Here is a 26534-nt window from a genome sequence, read left to right as displayed (position 1 = left end):
GAGCCGCTGCTGCTTCTGGCATTAAAATCTGTGAAGCTATAAAATACTTGGCCTTAATATATGGCTGAGATTCACCTTCTGTACAAGGGGAATAATAATACCTACCCATCTTACAGACATGTCCCATGAAAAGTGCTTTGGACATCGAAGTGCTATATTAAAGCTAATGCTTATTATTGCTGTAGTATCATCTATGGAAGGGTAGGTACAGGCCTTTTCTGCTATCTGTATTGCTGCTGCATTTCTTTTTTTTCAGTTAAAAGTATATTCAGGGAAATCATTCTTTTGAATGGTCTGGTATTTATGTAGTCATATTTTGTAAAAAGACTAATAAATTATCAAAAGTGAGCAATAACCAGCAAAACGAGTAATACATACATCAAAGGCTGAATTTGACTCTCAAACATATGCATGACTCTAGCACAAGTCAGTGGGAATGGTGCATCCATAACTGAAGGCAGAATTTTGTCCCTTGGAGCTGAATAACTCCATTCAGAAATCTCACTAGAAAGAAAAATCAACAAGAAAAATATTTGCTTTTTCATATTTTATCATAACTGGTGAAGAAATGTTGAAATCAGAAATTTCCACGTACCTTGTATAATCTTTGAGACAAATGTGAATTTAGGATCACTGAACTGAGCGGTGAAATACGTATTAAGAAATACACACCTATTGCAGCTGACCGAGAATATTCCCTTCAACTGGATGAAAGGCCTAAGAGTTAATGTCTGGGTTTCCATTAGTGCCGAACAAGATTTTTGCATTTAATCCATTTATTTATAATCACTAAAATAGATTAGACGTGTAATTACATTTACTAAAATATGATCTGAATGCACTTGTTTTTTAAAGTGAAGTTGAGAATGTTTTCATAGATTTCATACTTTCCTCCACACCTAAGAGCCAGTTGCAGAGCTGTTACGGATTTGATTTTAAGTGCAGGGCTGCAGTCGGCTTAATTTCTGCTAAGCCTTGATATCCTATGGTCCCTGGGAACCCCTGACTTGTAAGATTCCTAAACTTCCAAAAGCCTTCTACTTGGTGGAAAAAACTAAGTAATTTTTCAGAATAATGCTGAATGTTGTCTGAGCTACTGAGGCAAATCAAAGGTGAACAATTAGGGTTTTCAAGTAAGAATCATCTCTGGAAAATAAAGCCCATTGCTGGAATTACAGAGGAAAAGAAATATTATAACCAGCACTGGACAAATTTCAAAATGGTCAGAGAAGCATCCAGACTTTCATAGCTTATCCCAACTTATCCACAATATTTGGATGTGGAAATCTTCTAGAAATGCATTATTTTTGCACCATCGCTGGCATTACTGGGTTTGGGCATTGTCAGAAACTCTGCAAATCACAGTCCTCTTTGTAGTATTGGCCCCTTGTTCCTGCAAATGATTGAGTAACTTGACCTCATTGGGACTACACATGTGTTAAAGGGACTCAAACGCAGAGGTCACTTTGGGAAAATTAGGTCCAAACTTCCAGTAATAGCTAGATTATAAATGAAGAATTAATGTGTAAAATATAGGAGCTACTGTTTAAGAGAACTGCCATAGCTTCCATATGAAATGGAAAATACCAGCAGCATAAGTGCATTTTCACTTAGCAAGTCTTCTGAAAACTGACAATTGCTTGAAAATTCTTCTGTCCTCTCTCTCCACATGTTTAACTTATCTACTGCATTCGAGATTCACAGACAAAAATGAAAGGCAAAATCCCCAATTTGCTTAAAACCCTTGGCCAAAAATGTGTCAGCTTGTCAAGGGAAAATCTGGTACTTTACATTTTTAATGAATCTAGTTTCAGTTAATTTTAGGAGATACCCTCAAAAGGTGAGCATGGTAGGATGTAATATATTACTCTTATCTTTGCATCCCATATACTTATGCTTATTAAAATCAATATAATCCATTAGCCTACATTGTTTCCATTTTTAATAATCTATTGATATATTGCCTGGGCTTTTACGGGACTAAACAAATTTCCTCTTTATGTGCCCTGTAATAGCCGGAGGTCAGGGTGGTTGAGAGCAGTTGCTGTATATAAATGTTTATTTACTGCCTGACTACTGATTGAGAACATATCTGGTCCACAGGCTTCAGATGGCTTTTAAACTAGAGATTTATGGCTTACTTCCTGTTTTCCAGACACAGTGCACTGTTTTTAAGGAAGGTAATGAATGCAAGTATTGTGAAAGTAATAGCTGGTGCTTTACCAAAGCTGAACATCTGAGGATGTAGAGGATTGGGACTTTCGTTATCTATTTGTTCTGTTGTTTGTTTTGCTTTGGTTGTTTGTGTGTGTACATGTCAAACATGCTGCAATTCAACTTTTCTCCTGTGATCTGACAGAGGATTGTCAGATCTTGAGGATGTGACTGTACTGGAATTTCTCAGAGAAGAAGGGTGCTACCCTATTGGACCAGGCCAATAGTCTTTGCAGTCTAGAAACCCACCACAAGTACTCGGTGGCCACTGCCAAGTGTTTCAGTTCAGACCCAGCAGAAAGATTGCTACAATGAACCTGACTAACTGTGCCCTCTCCTATGAGTTCAACTTCTCTGATCTTCCATTAGGCCCCATTCATCAAAGCACTTGAGCACACACTTAGCTTTAAGCATGTGAGCAGTCCCATCTACCACTCAGTTTCTCTCCTCCGTGGGCTTAGGCCCAAAACTATCAAAGCACTTAAGAGCATGGTTAAGTTTAAGCATGTGTATAGAAGTAAGTGTGTAGTTGTACTGAGACCTTTGTGCTTTGGAAGCCAGGTTTCCACCTCTTACATGCATCAAGAAGAATCAGTTCTGAGTCCCGTAGCTCTCATAGGATCACTTTTGTCTTCTTGACTTGCTCTGATCTTCATATCTTACATTTGGAACAGTTAATCGGTATGCACCAAATCCCCTCTAGACCTTCCTTCAACAAAATTTGCCAAACTCTCCTAGCTGGTGAAGCATTGTTAGCTCAGAAGGCCATGTGCCACTGAGCTGTACCTGTGTTAGGGCCTTTAAACTATGAGCAGGGGTTTAGCATGTTTTAGCTTTTGATTATTCTATTCAGGTTCTTATGCAGCCCTCACTGGCGCAATATCTGCATTTATAACACAATATATATTAACAATAAACATAACCATAAGCCGGTTAACTGGAATCTTGCATAATTGTCTTTGTCCCAGTCCAGGCACGTGTTCCACAAGAATGTGGCCAGTGAGTGAAGAGGAAACTACTGCCCCTAAAAATCAATGACAAATCAGAATTTCATACCAGGGACTTCGCCTTTCCATCTAGTACGTGCTTTACGAACAGGCATTCTTCATGTGTAAATCCTGCTGGTCTGTAAATTTCTTGGCAGCAAATTGGATCTGAATATGAGTGTGATTGATTGTAATTGTCCCCTGGGGATGGGATCTAAAAAATTTTTTTTTACAATGCCTGTACATCCAGTAAATGTCGCTTCCCCGGGGGAAGGTGCATGATGTGGTCGAGGAACATTGTTATGAGGATGCTTTGTGGTCTTTTGGAAATCAAGTGATTTAGGGGACAGAGTATATGAGGTAGCAAGCTGCAGCTTCAGTAGGCAAACGGTGGCAGTGGTTCTGACATATGGACAGATAGTTCACTCTTCCTCTGTCTAACATAGTGGCCTTGATCCTGTGCTATTGAAGCCAGAAGGAGTTTTCCCATTGGTTTCAATGGGAGTCAGAGGCCGACTGGGTCTTATTGACCGGCACATTATTAACTGCCATTGTTTCAAATCAGAATAAAATGGTGGGCTTTGCAATTCGTGGCAGCCCACCACATGCAGTGCTAGTGTCTCCAGATAAAGCAGAAAGCAATGCACATTTCCACTGGCTCTTTCAATCCTGCAATGATTAACAATTCATCATTTATTAATATATAGAGAGCAACGTGCCTACAAGGAGCGCAAAGCAGTTTACAGAGGAAGGGTAAGTGTTATAGTCGCCATTTTACAGGGGGGAAATTGAGTCATGGGGCACTAAGTGGGTTGGCCAGAGTCACAGAACAGAGCTCAGTGAGAAGTCCTGATTCCTAGCTCCCTGCTTTGGCCCCTGCATCATGCTATCTGCTAGGGACACTCCGAGCTTTAAACATGCAGAATGTGTATATTCTTTTAGCAAGAAACAAGGTGCTTGGGTGAAACTGTAATATGATTGGAGTCTGGGTGCAAGCGCACCAATCATGTTGAGGTTCCTGCAGCAGAATCAGAGGGAAAAGACATGGCTGAAAAGCATTGTGCAGATTTAGAATGGCCCTGACACACAGGTCCAGGCCATTTCTGGGGGTTTTATGTGCATTTCTAATCTATTACTCAATAAAAATGAGTCCTAATCAAAGCAATGCACGGCACAATGTGCACTGTATGCTGCCTCGGGACACAGAAGCCCCTTCATGGAGAACACGCTTGTTAAAATGTGTAATGAGAGACCTAACAAATCCCCAATATTTTGTAAAGCGTTCATTAAATCTCTAATTATATCAGTGTTTTCTATAATATAAATGTGTGGTTCTTTATGGACATACTTGGCACCAGCCAGAGGCAGGTAGGGAGGAGCTGGGCCATTCTAGGCAGAGAAATGCTGGTCTCCAGGACCCCTATCCCATTCTGCTCTGGTTGCAAAAAGCCCATGAACATTCCTACGATCTCTCTGCATTAAACAACTTTACTGTCTTTGGACAATGCAGTAATGTAGCTCCTGGGGCTTACAGACACTGGCATAGAGGGGAAAAGACTCTCATGCTGAGTGAAGACAATGGAGGGGCCAGATTTTTTAAGGTATTTAGGCATCTATAGATGCAGATAGGTGTCTAGTGGGAGTTAGGCACCTAGGCACTTTTGAAAATTCCAGTAGGCACTGTCTGTATTTTTATGTGCCTAAATACCTTCAGAATCTGGTTCTGGGAGTCCTTCCACTGATTTCATTTAGTGGTTCAGCTGATCTCATCCAGCTGCCTGAGTTTGCAAAGCTGAGCTGGGAGCCTCCTGTGAACAGGTGTCCTGGTGTGATTTCCAACACTCTAATGGCCAGTGCTGGGTAGGAGTCTCACGAGAGCAGCCTTTCCTGTGGTATTCTACAGATATGGGCATGAGACACGATGTTTGCATCTGGATCCAAACTTCCCACAAAGTCTGAACATGTCCAGCTCAGGGCTTCTGGGTCAGGCCCAGCTTTAGTATTTTGGTGTGAGCCCAGAATTTAAAAGCTGGGGTTGGGGATCCACTTCACACTAGAACCTTTCTGAACTTTTCAGACCCTTAAAACAAGGCTAAATTATAAAGCCCTAAAATATTCTGCATCTCTAAGCAATCTCAAGCCCAGTGGTTGTTCTGATCACCATCTGTCATTTTGTCCTGTTGAAGAAAACGTCCCGTGCTGTGTGTTGACATGCATAGACACTCTTCTTGAGATTCTGTTCAGTTCCGCACTGTCCTTGGTTGTCTTAGAAAACTCTAGTATTGAAAAGAGGCCAGCCAACCTATAGACTGTGGAAACTATTATTCAATATAATAGGATTAGGAAGGCACTACAGGTCTTTTCGGTGTGCATGAACTTATTTGACTGGCTCCTTTAGGACCTGATCCTGAAACTCCCAATGGGATTGATTCTGATCTCATGCGATGCTCATTTGACACTAGTTTAGCTCTGCTGACTTAAATAGAGTTTGGATTTTCAGTAGAAGAGAATCAGGTCCATTGACATTTAGCTGCATTTGCAGGAGCTCAGCACTGCTCTGTATCCAGCTTTTATTCATCTACTTGTCTCTTTCATTCCCCTGTATCTCTACAATCCATCTTTCCCAAGGTTGTTAATGAAATGCCTGTGGTGGAACACGTCTAGCTCATTCTGTATCACAACGAAACCTCGGCAAAACTCCCCAATCCCCAAAACCACAAATGTTTATTAGTTTAATTTTACTATTATTGATGGTTTGTATTATCGCAGCATCTAGAACCTGACCAGAGGATCAGGGCCCTATTGTGCGAGATACCACACAGACAAAGAACAAAGCAGATAGCTCCTGCTCTAGAAAGCTCACAATCTACACATCAGACAGGCTGCAACTGGTTTTCCATAAATGTCAAACCATAACAAAGTGCCTGATCTTGCACACCTTGCAGAAGTGAGTTGGCTCATTGATGTGGAGGGGACTATTTACCTGGACAAGAGATGCAGGCAGGGCCGGCTTTAGGCCAATTCCACCAATTCCCCCGAATTGGGCCCCGCGCCTAAGAGGGCCCCGCACCCAGTGAGAATCTCTTCCTTGGCTAGAGGCACCTTTTAAATTTTTATTCACCTGGCAGCGCTCCGGGTCTTCGGCGACACTTTGGCAGTGGGTCCTTCGCTTGCTCTGGGTCTTCAGCGGCACTTTGGCGGCTGGTCCTTCAGTGCCACCGAAGACCTGGAGCGAGTGAAGGACCCGCCGCCGAAGACTCGGAGCACTGTCCGGTGAGTACAAGCCCCATGTGTTTTTTACATTTTTTTTTATATATATAGTCATCCCTGCCGGGGCCCCATTGAAACAGTTCGAATTGGGCCCCGCACTTGCTAAAGCCGGCCCTGGCAGGATTGAGCACCTTGCATTGGAGTACAATAAGCATGCAGTATCTGAACCAAACGGGTGACTTGGTTTTGATAGGTTGCTGCATGTTGGTTGCAGAGACCAAAGAAACCTGCTTTTCTTCTGTATTTTTATAGTCTGCTACTCACAAACCATGCTCTCCCCCGCTCCTGATTGTAGAGGGCCACACTCATCCAATCTACTTCAATGGTTTTACTCCCTGGATTAATTTGGTTTAGAATATGGAGCATTTCCAACTGTTTACATTCTCCTCTTCCATGATCTGCAGGCTGTCAAGTTTCTATCCTTTGTTTGGATGTTAATTTGGATTATCTAGTCATCAAGGAAATCATTAACTTTTATTGCCTCATAAAATCAAAGCAGGCGAGGAGCACGCCCAGCAATTCTGGATTTCAGTAGCAGGGCTGCCAGCAAGCTGTGATGGCAGAGCTTGGTGTCTGTCTCTTTCTCTGCCTGGCTCTGTATTTAAAAGGGAGGTTTATGCTGGGGCCAGAATGAGCAAAACTTCCAGCAAGTGCAATGTGTAAATTTGGAGAATATTAAACATATGCTTTGCATTTCAAAACCCAGAAAATATTATGAATGCCATAAAATATCCCTACTACAGGCAGCCCGAGAGGGCTATCTCTGTGTGAACACATGCATTCAGGTTTAGTTATGTATCATTCTCTAACTAGCCCTGCTCCAAGAGGCAAAATTTGCAAAGCAGATTGTGGCTTATTTATGTTGTCTTGGGGTGGGCTGTGCAAAGGAGGTGGAGCAGCTGCTGCATTATGTCCCTAATGGAACCCATTCCAGATCATGGTAAAAGGAAGGTAACAAAAATATATCTCAATCCTTGGATTTCTGTAGAACATCTGTAGCTACCCCCTCCTAGAGAGAGTCCCATAAAAGACAGATGCAAAAACTTTAAACGGACTTTGAGCAAATGCAGATGCCTTGTTAAGGTTCCTGATGATAATGATAATTAATGAGCATCATGTGGCTTTTACATTTGTACACCCCAAAGTGCTTAGCAGTCAATGGGAGTTAGCCTTGATTAGGGTGAAATCCACTCCTGTGCAAAACGCCAATACAAAATCTCCTCTGCACTTAAGTCTCACTTATTTGAAGGATTTCCATAGGAGTTCTGTGGTGCATAGGTTTGGCCCTCGGCACAAAGGTGAATTTCACCTTCATGACTAGACATCTTGGCCTCACGTGCACACAAATGTCTCTCCAACCATCATCTAAATGCAGCTACCTCTGGGATGTTTCATTGTGTCTAGAAACTCCATACAGAGTTAAAGGGCAAAGAATTAAGAATGCTGTAGCAACTAGAAATTGATACAGAGTGAACACAATGCCAATAGGCTTCCCCCAGTGGTGTTGTGGATTTGATTGAATCTGCGGCTAAATACAGCTTTGTTTAGGGAGCAGAGACTGTTTATTTTTTTAATAGTCTGTGACCTGCAACAGACTTTAGGTTGGGTGTTAATGACCAAAGGTTTTGCAAGTAATTAAATTAGCGGAAAGCACTATCCCTGAGAGGCAGAGAAGCAGAAGAGGGTATTTGAGAACAGGCACGCGTCTATGCATTGCTGTGTTCCTAAACATACGGTATATTGTTCATAGCTTGTAAGAAGCTAACAGTTTTACCTTAAATATCTGAGCTGGATTAACTAATGTAGTTATTTTTCTTATACAATTAATAACTTAATTACAAAACTATTATTGGTACTCTTGAATGCATATAAAATGAAAATTTATTTTCCGTGTCATAGGACTGAAAATATATCTAAATGGCAAGATGCAGTGTGTGTGTATGTATATATATGTGTGTGTACATATACACACATATATACATATACATAAAATTTTGATACTGTAATGTAATATTTATATAGTTTTTAAAAAATGGAGCTATACCTATCTCATAGAGCTGGAAGGGACCCTGAAAAGTCATTGAGTCCAGCCCCCTGCCTTTGCTAGCAGGACCAAGTACTGATTTCACCCCAGATCCCTAAGAGACCCCCTCAAGGATTGAACTCACAATGCTGGGTTTAGCAGGCCAATGCTCAAACCACTGAACTATCCCTCCCCCCATGTATATGTATATAAAGACTCTAAGACTCCAATTCACAAAATGTCCCCGTACAGGCTCAGCGCATATTTAATGCTAAGCATGTGCTCAAGTGCTGTCCTGAATAGAGATGGACTAAATCATGTACTTCAGTGTACTCCCGGAACGGGGCCTAATTAAGTGGTCATAACGAGTTGCAAATTCATACACAAATCAATATTGATGTTCCTTGTTAGCTTCAGACATTCTATTTGTGTCTTACAAAGTCATTGCCATCTTCACCTAAGCCACTGTATCTCTCTGATCCAGTGACCCATTACATCTCCAGGTTTCAACCAAGCTATTGTGTCTATACCAAGCAGACCTAAATAACAGATGTGTGATCTGGCTCAGGTAGAATAAGAAGCACCTAAACTTTCTCCCAAATCTCAAATCAAAACATTTTTGAGGTTAGGAAAACCTTGCCTATATTTCATTCCCACGCTTCAGGGCACACCTTTGTTCCAGCCAAACAAAGGCTGTTTTTGCGATATTTCTGGGTGGAAAGAGAGCAAGAATTTATTAGAAAGCTCACAAGGCCAGTTCTTCTGATGGCTCTTAGGCACAAGAAGAGCAGATATATTTTATTTTATTTTATTTTATTTTATTATGTTGGTGCGTTTATTAAGATCATGCATTATTCATCAATCCTGACTGATGTTTTTTAAGCTCTTTTATATGTGAGTTAAAATCTGTGGGGCCCGTTCTGCCACCTTACTCCTGTTGAATAGTTGTGTTGAAATTATTACACCTGGATTAGGAAGAAGGGGAAGAAGACATTCCAGTGGTTGCCCCACCAAGGGAAGCCAGACAGCAGCCTGGGGTTTAGTGCGTTAATTCCCACCTAGATTTCAGGATCCATCCAAGGAGGCAATTCCAGCTGGGAGCTGATTAGGTGCAGCTAAACTGGTTTAGGCTGAGCACCTTAAAAGAGAGCTAGGTTACTCCCACAGGGGAGACAGAGAGGGTGTTTTGCTACTAGGAATGGGTGCTCTGGGGAAATGGAAGAGCTGCCCAGTCTGGGTTATATGGTTTGGCGTTTACTACCTATAAAACCACATGGAAGGAAAATAGCCAGGTTAAAACCCCAAACCCTGGCCAGGGCAGTGTGTGTTGACAGCCGACCCTTCAGTGATTACTCCCCCTTTGCACTCTGACACTGACCCCATCATGCTCCCCACCCTTCCTAAGTCAGCAGTGAGACACCTCGGTGGCCCCACCTCATTAAGCTCCCTACACTGCAGGTTTCCCTTGTGATGTGGGCACCACTTTCCTGGCGTAGGCGTTTCTCAGGCTGTGCAGCTGCTCTGGTGCTGGATTTCCTCGCTGTGGCTGAGGCTGGACTGGTGCTGTGGGGTGAATAACGGCTCACGTTTGCACATTGCATTTTATCCCAAAGTGCTTTACAACCTACATACATTTCAAAATGTTACCACCTCGGGGGTGAAACACAGCAGCTGTTTGAGAGTGCATGGCAAAATGTTATGAGCCAAAGTAAAGCTGGGCACCATTCCCAGCTGGAATTGCAGGGGGAAGGTGGGTAGGCAGAATGCAGTCACCCCATTTGGAAAGTGACAGAACACTGGGTCTATTCCTGCCTAGTCATTAGAAATACTCAGTTTGATCATCAGCGTCCCTAAGCGGGCAGACTCTCCGTTTGAAGTCTCACCCATGGGATGGTCCCCTCCAGAATGTAGTATGCCTTTGTACCACGCTCTGGCATATATTCAGTATCGACTGAAAGGGAAGGGTGAGTGAATATGGCTGATTGTCAGCACTGAGGACTGGGGAGGGAATCATTCTTTCCCTCTCTTTTTAAAATCAGAATTTCATTTGGGTCATTTTCCATCAGACCCTACTGATTACTCACTAAAGCAGACCCTGTAACAGGTAGAGCCAGGGTAACTTGGCTTCACAGCGGGGCCAGGCAGTGACATGCAGGGCTGCTGGGCTCAGGCCAAACACACAGTAACTGTTATTCACAGACACATACTTTAGGCAATAGATTACTTCACAGGGGAAGCACAGATGGTTGCACCACCCATCTAGGCAACTGAACGTTGCCACCGGAGCCAAAGGACCTATCTCTCCATTAGCTCAAATCATAGTGCGGAAGAAGGGAGGATGGTCCCAGAGGCTAACAGCTAGAAGATGCAGGCTGTCATGGAGCAGGAGGTAGGAAAACCCCGCAGAGGCTGGGTGAGTTGTGGTCCTGGGTCTTGTTAACAGACACATGGAGGAGGCACCAGCATGCAGCTATAACCCCTAAGGCCTGTACAGTATTGCCAATCCCCAACAGTTCACAAAATAATGTGTTTAGGTCCCAAAGAATCATGAGATTGGCTTAAGAATCAGGGGATCTTAAAAAATAAATGCTGACTTCTTTCTCTTCCTGGTTTCTGCCCCTGCAGGGCATACTCAGCCCCCTTCTCCAAGCTTTTCTCTGCAGCAATCGGGGCTAGAAACTTGCTTTCTTTTGCAATGGATGCTGGGATTCGCCAGGAACTGGAACTTAAATAAACCCTAAATATGGTGACACTCACAATAAGATCATGAGAACTGGCAAAGCTGCCTGTGAACTCTGGGGGTGAATGGTGGTAATATGTAGCAGTTTTTCAGCCCCTTCTTTTTCACAGTCAGGCCTACGTAGCTACTCTAAATAGAGGGAAACTGTTTTTTAAATAGTGATACAACTAGTGTTAAGGAGAAGTTACAGGATCTGATGGTAAGTATAAGCAGGCTTGGAAAACCAACTTGCCCTTAAAAGTCACGGCCCAGTGACAGCGAAGGGCAGCCCAGAGAATTTGATTCCAGGGGGCTGATTTTGCTCTTGCCTACACCAACGTAAATCAGGAGTAACTCAGTTGAAGTCAATGGGTACCCTGCTGTCCACTGACACTTTGTGTTCTGTAATAACGAGATATCACCAGCTGTCCCTTCTAAACAGTGGTTTTCATGATAGATAGCAGTAGTAGTAAGAGCAGTAATAGTACGAGGCATTGTACAGATGCGGAGAAGAGAGAGTCCCTACATCGCGTGCCTTATGGCCTGAAGAGAATAAGATAAAATGTTCCTAACTTCGCCCTTTTCCAATAAGCCAAGTGCATTCTGCCATTAAAAATGGCATTGTTTTTGGAAGAGCAAGCTGCGATGTGCCCCATCTTCTGTAGGCTCTTCCAATGATGTCACCTTAATGGTGTTGAGAAAATTATGTATCAGAGAAGCGAATGTCTTCCTAGTGCCTGCCTGGTGAATTATAAGGCTTATAATGCACCAAGTTTTCATTAACTGGCCAGCCCACTCCCTCCTTTAAAGCCCCAGGCCTGAAGCAAAGGGCTGCGACAAGCAGCCAATCAAAACACCAAGTCTTGGATGGTCAAAGGATTAAAGCACGTTATTATATTTCAGCAAAGAATATTATTAGGTATTCACAGCGTGATACTTGTGTTTCATCCTACAGGCCAAAGGCATGGGAGGTGTGTGTGAGCTAAAGCCTAGGGATTTGACCCCAAGACTTCTAGTGACAGTTCAGGGGAATCCTGTGAACTCCATTCTTTCCCCCAAAGTCTATAATGATACTGGTTAAATGGCATCTCGATTCTGATCACAGCATCCTCATTAGCTGGCAGATTTGGCATGTGTTCCTGCACCCAGCCAGGTGGCTGCGAATTACCTAGAATAACTCTCTCCCACAGTAGGACAAGCCAGAGAGAGAGGGAGTTGGTGTGTATGTTACATTTTGTCTATCTTACTTGCCATACTCCGCTATGGTTAAAACCAGAGTCCAGCTCTCCATTGCGGTATTGCTAAGTCCTCAGAAAAACCGCGAGTATTAAGAAGCCAAAAGTGCAAAACAAGGGGAAAGCTTTAAAAAAAAAAAGTTTGTAAGCACATAAAATAAATGCATTTACAGTGTTTTGTGCTAAAGCTTTGCATGTAAGATTACCTACTGTGTACTGTGTCTTTAAAACACTAATGGGCCCACTAAAAAAATACATGACAGTCCACCAGCAACTCGCACACTAACAGGTTCTCATCTGACACCAGTAGGGAACCGAAGATATTTTATTATTTGGAAACTCCATATAGGGAGAGCCAGCCTTGAATCTGTCATTACTCCAAGAACCGCACCTCCCCTGGGAGTTAATTATTTTCTTAAAATGCAACTTGTACTGTTAGTTTAAAACATTCCAACTGTGTTCGCACTCTTTAAATCTTCTGTAAACCTTAGAGTTTAAATCACTTGCAGATAAGAGTAATTCTATTAGAAAAAAAATGGTAAGAGAGAGGAATAAAAGGGCATTGATAAAAGTGTCCTTTGGGTGCCCATTGCCGTGTCACCTTTAGAACTTGGCAAGAATTGCAACCCACAGTAACTTTATAGGCCCTGGCACAGAATGAAACAAACTAGGTGCATGCCACATTTTCCTTCCAAAAAACGCTGGGGAGAGACTTACCTCCTTTGTAAAGGGGCCGAACATCTGAACTGGTACGTTAGAGTTCAGTAAAACCCTACCTAACAGGACTGATGGTTGCTGACCTTTTCTGGGCTCTGACATTTTTTGAAAAGGGACATGGGGCCGTGAGCTGTGTGAGGCTGGGTGACATTTGGCAATTGACGGGCTTGCAAATTGTACAACATATGGCAACACTTGATCCACCCTGGCTCCTCTCACTTTGGCTCCTTTCTCTGCTGTCTTCGGGATTCTGGAGCATTACATTTTTTTAAAAAAGAGTAAAGTGCTCGGCTGAGAGTTTGCCATGAATTAGCCAAGGGCAGGGGGTGTGTTAGGGGGTGATCTGTGTCATCTTGGGAACTGGCTGCACAATCATTCGAATGTTGCGTTGGCCGGGCTTCTAGACTTAAGAGTAATTCAGTGGTCCTGAGTCTGGCTCTTCCCTCCACCCTCAAATTTATTTTGGGCTGAAAATTGGCTTCTCAGCTCCTTGGACTACTGTTTTCTTTTTTAACCGAAGGTTGCATTGATTGAGCCATTTTATTTTAATCTACAACATGCACCGATTGCCACTGACTTTTGGGAACTTTTCACGTAAGAAGAGAAAGAGGCAAGAATAAGCAAAAGCAAAGGGGGCCCTGTGGCTAACACAGGGCAGAAGTCCTAGTAACTCCTGCAGCCCAAACTGGAGAGTAGGTGAGATCAGTCAGTTGGGGAATCTCCTTTGAAGAGGCATCTCGTAATGTAACAACTCTGGGCTTTTCTCCACTGACCGGGAGTGATACAAGGAAGTTTCTCCAGAGCAGTCTTACTGAAATTCTTGCATGTGTGCTAAAGAAAAATGGGAAGAATATTTTCTGGAAATGCTTGAGTGATTCTGTCCAGGGAACCTAAAGCAAGTAAGATATTTGGTTCCACTGGCTCCTCATGAAATGCTCAGACTAGTCTACGGTACACAGTAATCAGAGCAGAAACCCCTAACGTATGAACAAACCTGCTTAGAGGGCAAATTTCCTCCTCACCAAACTAAACCATGTATAATGAGACACGGGAACCCATTGAAAATAATAAGCCATTAAAAGAATAAATAGTTAAAATAATAACAAAAACAACGACCCTTGTCCAGCAAAAAGTCAGAGATGGTATAAAGAAATAGTTATCTATTTACAATAAATATAATAAATATTATATTTCACCAAAGGGGTGAAATATAATATTAAACTTGAGACACAAACTCAGGATAACGCTGCTGCTATTTAGTTCACCCTACTGGTCCTGAATATTCTATTACTATTAATTAATAATAAAAACTGTCTAAATACTTTGGAGCTCCTTGGGTGAATGGTACTAAATATAAAGGGCAAAGTGTTTTACAAACTCTCAACACCCTCTGAGATAAGAAAGTAGTATGATCCCCCTTGTACAGATTGGGAACTGAAGCAGAGATGTGCCTACAATCAAAGAGAGTCAATAGCAATTGAGTGTGAGTCTGGGATTATGTTATCATCGAATCATAAAACTACAGGGCTGGAAGGGACTTTGAGAGGTCCTCTAGTCCACCCCCCTACACTGAGACAGGACCAAGTATACCTAGACCATCCCTGACAGGTTTTGTCTCACCTGTTCTCAAAATCTTCAATGATGGGCATTCCACAGCCAGCCTTGATAACTGACATAACTGTCTTTATAATTAGAAAGATTTTCCTAATATCTAATCTAAAGCTCCCTTGGTGCAGATTAAGCTCAATACTTCTTGCCCTATTTTCAGTGGACACAGTGCACGTTTGATCATTGTCCTCTTTATAACAGCCCTTAACATGTTTGAAGACTGTTACCGGGCCGCATCTTTTCTCTAGACTAACCATGCCCCGTTTTTGTAACCTTTCCTCATAGGTCAGGTTCTTGCAAATTTTTATCATTTTTGTTCTCTCTCCTGGACTCTCTCCAATTTTCCACATCTTTCTTAAAGTGTGGCTCTCAAAACTGGACTCAATACTCCAGCTAATCTATTTATTAATACATGTATATATGGCATTATGGAAATGGATTATAGCGATACCTATCTTTCCCTAATGTTTTCCTAGACAAGCAATGGGCAACCTTTGTTAAAGTACTGTAGTCCAATTAGTTATCAAAATGACCAACAGACCATGCAGATATATTTCCCCAAACTAGAGAAACATCAAGCACAAGACTACTTCTCTTTTAGAATGCCCCCAGTGCAGAGGGGTGTATATTGCAGGAAAGGATATTGCATTTTGAGAGCATTAGATGCATTTAAAATTTCCTAAATTGCAGGCTGAGGCAAACAATGTGAAACTTTTTATTAGACCCACAAATAGCTATAAATATTTTTCTGCCTACCAAATTGCTGTGCTCGCTTTCCACCAACATGGGGCACTGGTTCTACAGATTCTGCCGCTGCCTTCTGGCTAAACAAGAGTGTCTTGCTGTCTTTTTTGCCTTATCAGTGGCGGTCTGAATACAGTATTGATTTACAATTAATCTTTTATGTTGTTTTGCAGGGGCTTTGGGATAAGATTCTGTCTCTTTTGTTTGTCAGAACTCATGACAGTCCATGCTATATTAGTGAAGTGAAGAAAAGATGCACAAAGTTTTCCAGGGTACAAAATATATATGAGATTGTCCCCAAAATGTTAGAGCCAGGGACACACGAGTCTTATATCTGAATTGTAAGACACTTGTCTGCATTTTACCCCTGTTTCAGTGTATTTATTAAAGGTCCTGCTTCTGCAATAAAGACTATCATCAGTATCTTGTTTTCTACATGTAGAAAATGGACTTGAATTTTTAACATGAAAAATGTTCATAGATTTTTAAGGACCGCTGTGATTATCTGGTTTGACCTCCTGCATAACACAGCCCATAGAATTTCACCTAGTGCTTCTTGCATTAAGCCCAAAAACTTGTGATCTTAGAGAGGAAAATAATCCTCACCACAACTGTCTCACAGTTATGTAAGCTCTGTGTAAGCTCGAAAGCTTGTCTCTCTCACCAACAGAAGTTGGTCCAGTAAAAGATATGACCTCATCTGCTGTGTCTCTCACAATTATGTTGACAGCTTTAGTTAAATAATGATTTTTAATCACATTTATTTTAAGAGCATGTAGCACTGGTGAAAGTTGCCAAATTAGCTTGGCAGCCCCTAGAGCCTGAATTCCTCTATTTAGTAACAGAACAGGACCAGCAGGAATAGCACCAAGGGAAGCTACCCACTACCACAATACGCTGCCCATCAGTGCCCTTCTGCCATGAACTGAAGCGCAGCCCCATGCCTATTGGATCCTTGGCTTCTTATTAAAGGGGGCATTAGATTTTGCTGAAGGTAGTCAGGACAGACACCAGTGGAGGTAAATCATGGCCACATATATATATATATTCCTACTGTATTTTCCACTGCATGCATCTGATGAAGTGGGTTTTAGCCCACGAAAGCTTATGCCCAAGTAAATCTGTTAGTCTCTAAGGTGCCACAGGTACTCCTCGTTCTTTTTGCTGATACAGACTAACACGGCCAGGGCCGCCCAGAGGGGGGGCCAAGAGGGGCAATTTGCCCCAGGCCCCGAGCCCCACAGGGGCCCCCACGAGAGTTTTTCGGGGCCCCTGGAGCGGGGTCCCTCACTCGCTCCAGGGGCCCCGGCAGGGGCGGCTCTACAAATTTGGCCGCCCCAAGCAGTCATGCCCGGGAGGCGCCCCCGAGCCGCGGGAGCAGCGGACCTCCCGCGGGCATGACTGCGGAGGGTCCGCTGGTCGCGCGGCTCGGCTGGACCTCCCGCAGCTGCGGGCGGTTCGCTGGTCCGGCGGCTCTGGTTGAGCTGCCGCAGGCATGCCTGCGGGAGGTCCAGCTGAGCCGCGGGACCAGCGAACCGTCCGCAGTCATGCCTGCGGGAGGTCCACTGGAGCCGCCGGCCGAGCGTCCCCTCCGCAGTCATGCCTGTGGCAGGTCCGCTGCTCCCGGGGCTCCGGTGGACCTCCCGCAGCCATGACTGCGGCAGGTCCGCCGGCTCAGCCTGCCGCCCCCCCGGGAAAGGGCCGCCCCAGGCGGGTGCTTGCCCCGCTGGGCTCTGGAGCCGGCCCTGGGCCCCGGAAAAGTCTTGCGGGGCTGGGCGCAGGAGCTTCTTCGCTCCCGGTCTTCGCAGGCGGGGGGTCCTTCCGCTCCGGAGCAGAAGGACCCCCCGCTGGCGAATTACCGCCGAAGACGGAGCGGGACCCGCCGCCGAAGTTCAGCCCGGTCTTCGGCGGTAATTCAGCGGCGGGGGGGTCCTTCCCTTCCGGGACCCGCCGCCGAAGTGCCCCGAAGACCTGCGGCGGGGGGCCCCCCGCTGCCGAATTACCGCCAAAGACCGGGCTGCACTTCGGCGGCGGGTCCCGGAACGGAAGGGCCCCCCCCGCCGCCGAAGACCCCGGGCCCCCGGAATCCTCTGGGCGGCCCTGAACACGGCTACCACTCTGAAAAGATTACTGACATTCAAAAAATAAAATAAAGGAAGATCCTTTGTGTAAAATGAATCCCACCCCCTGCTTATCTTGTTTTGGGCAGATTCTCCTGCAAACGCATTTCCTTCAGAGCAGCAGCAGCAGCAGCATAGGAGAAGGCGGGACGTCCAATGTGCAGAGCGGAGCAAATGCAACAACACATGAGTCTGCGAGCCCAACCTGCAAAGAGACAACAGCCTCCCAGGAGTCCATGGGAAGCAGAAGACGCTCAAAGCTTAGCCCTTTGCAGGAGAAGTCCCTTTGTGTTCCCAGAAGAGCAAGTGCTATGTGGCCAAACCCAAGCCATCTGTCATGGCTGAGGGAGCTGAGCAGCTTTCCCTGAAGATGATCGGTCTGGTATTGTGTAAGGGAACAGAGCCAGTGCAGCAGGCAGAGCTCATTCTGAGCAGCCAACATGAGATTCTTCATAGAGTTAATGGAGTGGGCTTGGCATTAGCAAAGGTGGAAGGCTCCAAGGGGCTTCCTCACCACAGAAGAACAGAACATCTCACACAGCCTGTTACAAGTGAAACTGGGAGTCAAAGTTGGGCCAAGGGGGTGCTTAAAGCCAAAGGTTATCCACGCTTCCAAAATATACAGCAGGATCATTTTATAAAGTGAGTGGCAGGCCATTTATTTTTGTGTGCATAGATGCAGATTTACCTCTCTGTTCATCTGTGCTCCTCTTTATTTCACTTCTTTCACAGAAAACAAGGCTTTCCTATACACTTCAGGCTCAATATTGGACATGTGTTCTAGCGCTGGAGTGAATAGACGTCGAAGCTGGCTCTGTGCAAGGCTTGGACTTGGCCGCCCTTCCTAGTGTTAGCACATTACTTACACTGGCAGGCCAATGCATCCAGAGAAGTTTGTCATTGTGCCAGCTTTCATTTGCAGCATCTACAAATATTTCGAGTGCTATTTTTTTAGACTGCATTTGCTTGTTTGTTTTTTTACCTTGGTTCCATTCCAAGACCCTTGAGTATATGAGGTTGCAAATAAAGTGGCATTCTTTGTTGCCTTAATTTTGCCAGTTGGAAAGCTTTAAAAGTTAATATTTATGTGAAATGATCTAATATTCATCTTGCTTGACGCATGTTTATTTAACATATTTAAAGTTAGCTGAGCGCTGTGTTTATTTTTTAAGATACCTACACGCTAAGGTACTGTAGTGCTGCATGCAGTTTTAACAAAACATATCTTTCTATAAACCCTTTTGATTGCAGCTCTGCAACAGATGAGAAATCTCTTTTTGGATATTTATTTTTATTTGTTTTATAATTGTATATTATATTTTATGTTTCAGACCTACATAATCTGCAAAATTGGAATTAGACTTTGGTTCTTGAAAATAATAATAATAATTAATAATAACCATCCTGTAGTAACTGTTAATACTTTTTGAAATGGTAATTAAGGAAATATTCAGCTGGAGAGTTGTAAATAAAATATGGCTAGTCCTTTAAAAGAGAAGTGAGACAATATTGTGGGTACCTTATGCATTTTTATTTGGATTATTTAATATATGTTACATTCAGAATTTTCTGCTTGATTCTGCTCTCACGTATGTTGGTGTAAATCAGAACTAACGTGAAAGGAGTCAAATTGGTGTAAGTAACTGGAGGGTCAGAGGAGACTCGAGCCCTTATTTTCTAGGATTTGGGAAAAGAAGGGTTTGCAATAAAGATAAATTAATAACACAGGTTTTAGATCTGGATCCAAATTTTGAACACCCCAAAGTTCAGGGGTTTTGGTTCATCTCATTATAAAAGTGCAAAGTTCAGCTCTGAATCCTGGCTGGGATTCTGACCTCCCCCAATGGGCTACTTGTGTGAGCAGACACTACTGGCTTTGTCTCTTAACTAGCTTCTTTAAAAATAATATAAGAATTATCAGGTTTAGGAGAGTGGTTGTAGCCATGTTAGTCCCAGGATATGGGTCATATGACCTCACCCATCTTGTGTCTCAAGTTTAGGGGAAATAGTCCATGGAAAAGGCTTATAGCATTTAATGGAAAACAACTTTTAGCTGGATTTGTTGGCCATTCTAACTGAATTCGATAGAAAATTCATTTCAAATGAGCTAAAAAGATTTAATTCATTAAATTCCATGGGCCATATCCTCAGCTGGTGTAAATCAGTGTAGTTCTATTAATTTGTACCAGTGGAGGGTTTGGCCTTTAGATGTTCTTAAAGTAATTTCTATAGGAGCTGATTAAGTTTCTCTAAAACTCTATAGGTTTAATCTTGGTTAAGTTTGTCAGGATGTCTCCTCTATAAGGGAGAATTGTGTTTTTCAATATTTGCTCAAGAAAGAAGCGCGATACTGCATGAAATAACATTCTAATCAGAATTCCCTTCTCGTTTAAGCCATGTTTAGACAGACAGTTAATTTATCTCTGTTTAACTGCTGAATCAATCCATCCATCAAAACTACAAAACCTAATTAGCTGGGGTCAAAGTTACACCACCTCCGATACACAGTGGGGAATAATATCTGTTAAAATTGAAGCATGGAATGCAGGACAGATTTCACTACATGTGGCTGAAGGCTGCTTATGGGCCCAGTGATGGAATCCCTGCTCATGCTGGTGAGGGTTTACTCACATGATACCCACTGATGCCAATAGGAAACAGTCAAATGAAAAAGAGTCCCATTCAATTACATCATGTAATGGCAAACAACTAAAAAGTGACAAGTTTTTAAAGTGCCTATATACAAATGCTAGAAGTCTAAATAATAAGATGGATGGACTAGTGTGCCTTGAATTAAATGAGGATGTTGATATAATAGGCATCATAGAAACTTGGTGGAATGAGGATAATCAATGGGACACAGTAATACCAGGGTACAATATCAGAAGGACAGAATAGGTCGTGCTGGTGTGGGGGTAGAACTATATGTGAAAGAAAACATAGAATCAAATGAAGTGTAAATCTTAAATGAACCAAACTGTACCATAGACCCTCCATGGATAGTAATTCCATGCTCTAATAATAAGAATATAGCAGTAGGGATATATTACCGACCACCTGACCAGGATGGTGATAGTGACTGTGAAATGCTCAGGGAGATTAGAGAGGCAATAAAAATAAAAAACTCAATAATAATATTAGATCATTTCACTCAACTATCCCCATATTGACTGGGTACATGTCACCCCAGGACGGGATGCAGAGATAAAGTTTCTTGACACCTTAAATGACTGCTTCTTGGAGCAGCAAGTCCCAGAACCCAGAAGAGGAGAGGCAATTCTTGATTTAGTCCTAAGTGGAGCTCAGGATCTGGTCCAAGAGTATATAGCTGGACCATTTGGTAATATATTGAAATTAACATCCCAGTGGCAAGGAAAACGCCACATCAGCCCAACACTGTAGCATTTAAATTTCCGAAAGGGGACTTCACAAAAATGAGGAAGTTGGTTAAACAGAAGTTAAAAGGTACAGCACCAAAAGTGAAATCCCTGCAAGCTGGATGGAAACTTTTTAAAGACTCCATAATAGAGGCTCAACTTAAATGTATACTCCAAATTAAAAAACATAGTAAGAGATCCCAAAAAGTGCCAACATGGCTAAACAACAAAGTAAAAGAAGCAGTGAGAGACAAAAAAGGCATCCTTTAAAAAGTGGAAGTTAAATCCTAGTGAGGAAAATAGATAGGAGCATAAACTCTGGCAAATGAAGTGTGAAAATATAATTAGGAAGGCCAAAAAAGAATCTGAAGAACAGCTAGCCAAAGACAAAAAATAATAGCAATTTTTTTCAAGTACATCAGAAGCAGGAAGACTGCTAAACAACCAGTGGGATCGAGATGCTAAAGGAGCACTCAAAGACAATAAGGTCGTTGCTGAGAAACTAAATTAATTCTCTCCATTGGTCTTCACAGCTGAGGATGAGGGAGGTTCCCACACCTGAGCCATTCTTTTCAGCTGACAAATCTGAGGAACTATCCCAAATTGAGATTTCATTACAGGAGTTTTTGGAACAAATTGACAACCTAAACAATAAGAAGTCACCAGGACCAGATGGTATTCACCCAAGAGTTCTGAAGGAACTCAAATGTGAAATTGCAGAACTACTAAATGTAGTTTGTAACCCATCATTTAAATCAGCTTCTGTACCAAATGACTAGAGAACAGGTAATGTGATGCTAATTTTTAAAAGGAGCTCCAGAGGTGACCCTGGCAATTACAGGCTGGTAAGCCTGACTTCAGTACTGGGCAAACTGGTTGAAACCAGGGGTGAAAGTAACTTAAAGGACTTACCAGGATGCTGGAGTCCTGAGCGGGGGTGTGGCCTCAACTGGAAGAGGCGGGGCCTGTCAGTATTTAAAGGGCCTGGGGCTCCGGCTGTGACTGGGAGCCCCAGGGCCTTTAAATCACCCCGGAACTGCCAGCTACAGAGGCGGCTGGGAGCCCCAGGGCTCAGTGGCAAATTAAAGGGCTCGGGGCTCTGGCCACTGATGGGAGCCCCTGGCTCTTTAAAGTGCCGCCGGGGCTCCGACAGCCGGGCTCGGGTGGGGATTTAAAAGGCCTGGAACTCCGGCCGCAGCTGCTGGAGCCCTGGGCCCTTTAAATCACCACCGTGGAAGCCGGTCCAGTCTGGCATGGTGTACCGGTTTACTTTCACCTCTGGTTGAAACTATAATAAAGAACAAAATTGTCAGACACGTAGATGAACATCATTTGTTGGGGAAGAGTCAACATAGTTTTTGTAAAGGGAAATCATGCCTCACCAATCTACTAGAATTCGTTGAGGGTGTCAACAAGCATGTGGACAAGGGGGATCCAGTGGATATAGTGTACTCAGATTTTCAGAAAGCCTTTGACAAAGTCCCTCACCAAAGGCTCTTAAGCAAAGTAAGCTGTCATGGGATAAGACGGAAGGTCTTCTCATGGATTGGTAACTGGTTAAAAGATAGGAAACAAAGGGTAGGAATAAATGGTCAGTTTTCAGAATGGAAAGAAGTAAATAGTGGTGTCCCCCAGAGGTCTGTACCCGGGCCCAGTTCTATTCAACATATTCATAAATGATCTGGAAAAAGGGGTAAACAGTGAGGTGGCAAAATTTGTAGATGAAACAAAACTACTCAAGATAGTTAAGTCCCAGGCAGACTGCAAAGAGCTACAAAAGGATCTCACAGAACTAGGTGACTGGGCAACAAAATGGCAGATGAAATTCAGTGTTGATAAATGCAAAGTAATGCACATTGGAAAACATAATCCCAACTATACATATCAAATGATGGGGTCTTAATTAGCTGTTACCACTCAAGAAAGAGATCTTGGAGTCATTGTGGGTAGTTCTCTGAAAACATCCACTCAATGTGCAGCGGCAGTCAAACAAGTGAACAGAATGTTGGAAATCATTAAGAAAGGGATAGATAATAAGACAGAAAATATCATATTGCTTGTATATAAATCCATGGTACACCCACATCTTGAATACTGCATGCAGATGTGGTTGCCCCATCTCAAAAAAGATATAGTAGAATTGGAAGAGGTTCAGAAAAGGGCAACAAAAATGATTAGGGGAATGGAACGGCAGCTGTATGCGGAGAGATTAATAAGACTTCAGCTTGGAAAAGAGACCAATAAGGCAGCATATAATAGAGGTCTATAAAATCATGACTGGTGTGGAGAAAATAAATAAGGAAGTGTTATTTATTCCTTCTTATAACACAAGAACTAGGGGTCACCAAATGAAATTAATAGGCTGCAGGTTTAAAAGAAACAAAAGGAAGTATTTTTTCCACACAATGCGCAGTCAACCTATGGAACTCTTTGCCAGAGGATGTTGTGAAGGCCAAGACTATAACAGGGTTGAAAAAAGAACTAGATGAGTTCCTGGAGGATGAGCCCTTCAATGGTATTAGCCAGGAGGGGCAAGGATGGTGTCCCTAGCCTCTGTTTGCCAGAAGCTGGGAATGGCTGATGTGATGGATCACTGGATGAGTCCCTGTTCTGTTCATTCATAGACAATCAGTGTTGAAAGAGACCTCAGGAGGTCATCTAGTCCAACTCCCTGCTTAAAGCAGGACTAATCCCCAGACAGATTTTTGCCCCAGATCCCTAAATTGCCCCCTCAAAGTTTGAGCTCCCAACCCTGGGTTTAGCAGGCCAGTACTCAAACCACTGAGCTATCCCTCCCCCCACTCTGGGGCACCTTTGTGGCACTTGGCATTGGCCATTGCCAGAAGACAGAATACTGGGCTAGATGGACTTTTGGTCTGACCCACTATGGCCGTTCTTATGACTACATATGGGAGTAACCGCCCACGAGCATTACTAATCGGTTCACAACTGCCCCCTTACATACACATTTTCTCTCCTCTGTGGCCACACATTGTCATATGTTTACAGCAGTCCTCAAGTTTTCTGCAATAAGCTACACAGTAGCTTGTGAGCAGAACCCCACCCCTACCCCGCAACACATCATAATCCACCCAATTCACCAGTGAAACATCCAGAATAAACTCACGTAACACCCCCATATAAAGACGTGTGGGTTTTTCTCAGTGAATTGAGTTTCATTTTTATACTTTCAGGATTCTGTGTTACAAGGTTTCAAATGATTATTTTAACCATACACAAGCTACTTATTTTGCTGTTCCTGTGCATTATTTCACATGCAGTCGTTATCGTATTTAAATTCTGTGTCCTTTAAATCCTGATAAATTGCTCGATGCTCTGTCATACTCTGCAACAGTGTTCAGGCTGTGTTTTCTTAACACATGTTCCATGTTAACTGTTTTCATTGACTATGAATCTATAAAAATACATGTGGGACAGAGGGTATATAGTACAGTCATGTCTGCCTGACTCCTTCTTATTCTAATTGGGTAGCAAAGCTATTTAATAGAGTCTGTGGAGTCTGTTTAACTACATACTGCCAGAACAATGCGCTATTCATGTTCTGAACAGAACACTAGTGATTGGACTAATATCTTTAAACTAGAAAACAAGTCTTAATTGGAACAGATGCTGCAAATACCAATGCAAATGGCCAGCTCATGTGTGATCAAAACCAGGTACAGTCCATTGATTTGTTCTTAATAGCGGCTTTCATTTTTTATTAGCGTATACAAAATTCACTAACACAATACAAAAAGTCAGTAACAATACTTTGGAAAATCACCTTGTTTGAAACAGACTCTGCCATGCATTGTTTCTGGTAAGGTGCTGTAAAGAATTTGATCCTACTTAGCACACTTTGTTTCATATTATATTACGGAAATTATCTTCTGTTTTCTCTTGTGGAATTCAAATAATCGTGATTTCAGTAACTAGCTGCTGACATTGTAGTTCAAAAGCAGTTTAAATATTCATTTACATTACAAATGGGCGTACAGGTCAGACTATGCTAAATGTATTCCCAGTCCTGATCATACCATGTACTCTAGTATTGTCTCCACCTGGCTAGCTTGCTCTGTGCTTGCTGCTGGTGAGCTCTTTAGCAAGACAAAACATGCATCCACAGTTGCCTACCCATTCAGTTCCAGTGCATCTTTTCTGTTGTGGCAATGCCAGACATGGACGGGGTGGAGAGGGTTCTGATGCAGACAACTCAGAACTCAAAGATTTTCCAGCTTACATCTACTAAGCTTACCAGCAAAATTGTTATCTGACCTTCTGAAACAAATGGGTATGTTTGGGTATTTCATTTGGATGTATGAGCTCTCCTCTGTAGGCTTTTCAAGCAGCAAAACTATCATAAGCCCTTTGAAGCCAAAGAGAGGTGGGTTGCATCCATTATCCAGAAGTACTTCCTCTATGCCTCTGTGAAGGCAAATATTTTGATTCCCCTAACTGCCAAAAAAGCAGGGACCCTTTAGAATTGGAGACTGTACGATCCCATCCGATCTCCCTTCCAATCTCCTAGCAGAAAGGAAAAAGGCAGAAACCGGGGTGAGATCCTAACCCCAGCTCTGCACCAGGTGGAAGGGCTCAAGAGGCATAAAGGAGCCCTAAATGCCTCATACGTAGCTGGGGAAGGATTCTCTCTGCACAGGCACTGTGGAATACAGCCCTCAGCCACCTTCTGAGGACCCCCTGGGATAGCAGACCTGCTGGGGTTGAGTGCGTGGCTGCAGCTCCAGACAGCGTTGCAGCCCCAGGAAGCTGCTGTAACAGATGGGCATCCAGGGGTGTCTAAATTATGCCAGCCCAGGATGGGGAGGGTACAAAGGTAGATTAAAACCTCGCCCCTGTGGGCTATACGTTTGGAATCTCACCCTACATGACTCTGAAATACTGATAAACCAAATGCAAAACTACTCCAAATTCAGGTGGTTTTTGTTTTGTTACGCATTCAAAATTAAGCCAATTTCTATGAGACATGCTTCTGCAAATGCCAATTTTCAAGTGAAATGGTCCCATTTTTTGAGTGCAGGTGGATGTGCATTTAAAATAAAAGAGAGAAATGTTCTGTTTAGTATGTTCTCCACTTAAAAATCAAGCATTTTGCTGTACATTTTCCACCAAGTGATTTTTTTTTTTTGGTGAGGTAAAATAGAACAAAACAAATCACCAGAAATTGCCCAGTGAAATTACAACCAACAGTGTTAATTTCACACAGTGCTAAACAAAAAACCTGTGTAACCATCTACAGGGCCTCCTGCTTAAAAACTGAGGGAACAAAATAACGCCGTTTCCCCCTTTTATTTCCATCAGTGGTGCTCACTTTCCACATTTATTACTGGCTAATTCAATCCCTAACTCCAGAATGCTGTTTGTTCTTCAGACAGGGGTCTGCCTGGGACAGGTGAAGAAAAAGCCAGAAGAAGAGCCATGATAATACAAGACAAACACAATGAAAGGTGCTAATCAGGCATTGTTATTGACATTCTGAGCCCTGCCACGTGGCCCGCACTGG

This window comes from Mauremys mutica, chromosome 21 (assembly GCF_020497125.1).
Source record: "Mauremys mutica isolate MM-2020 ecotype Southern chromosome 21, ASM2049712v1, whole genome shotgun sequence".
Lineage (NCBI taxonomy): Eukaryota > Metazoa > Chordata > Testudines > Geoemydidae > Mauremys > Mauremys mutica.
This window is presented reverse-complemented; position numbering follows the sequence as displayed.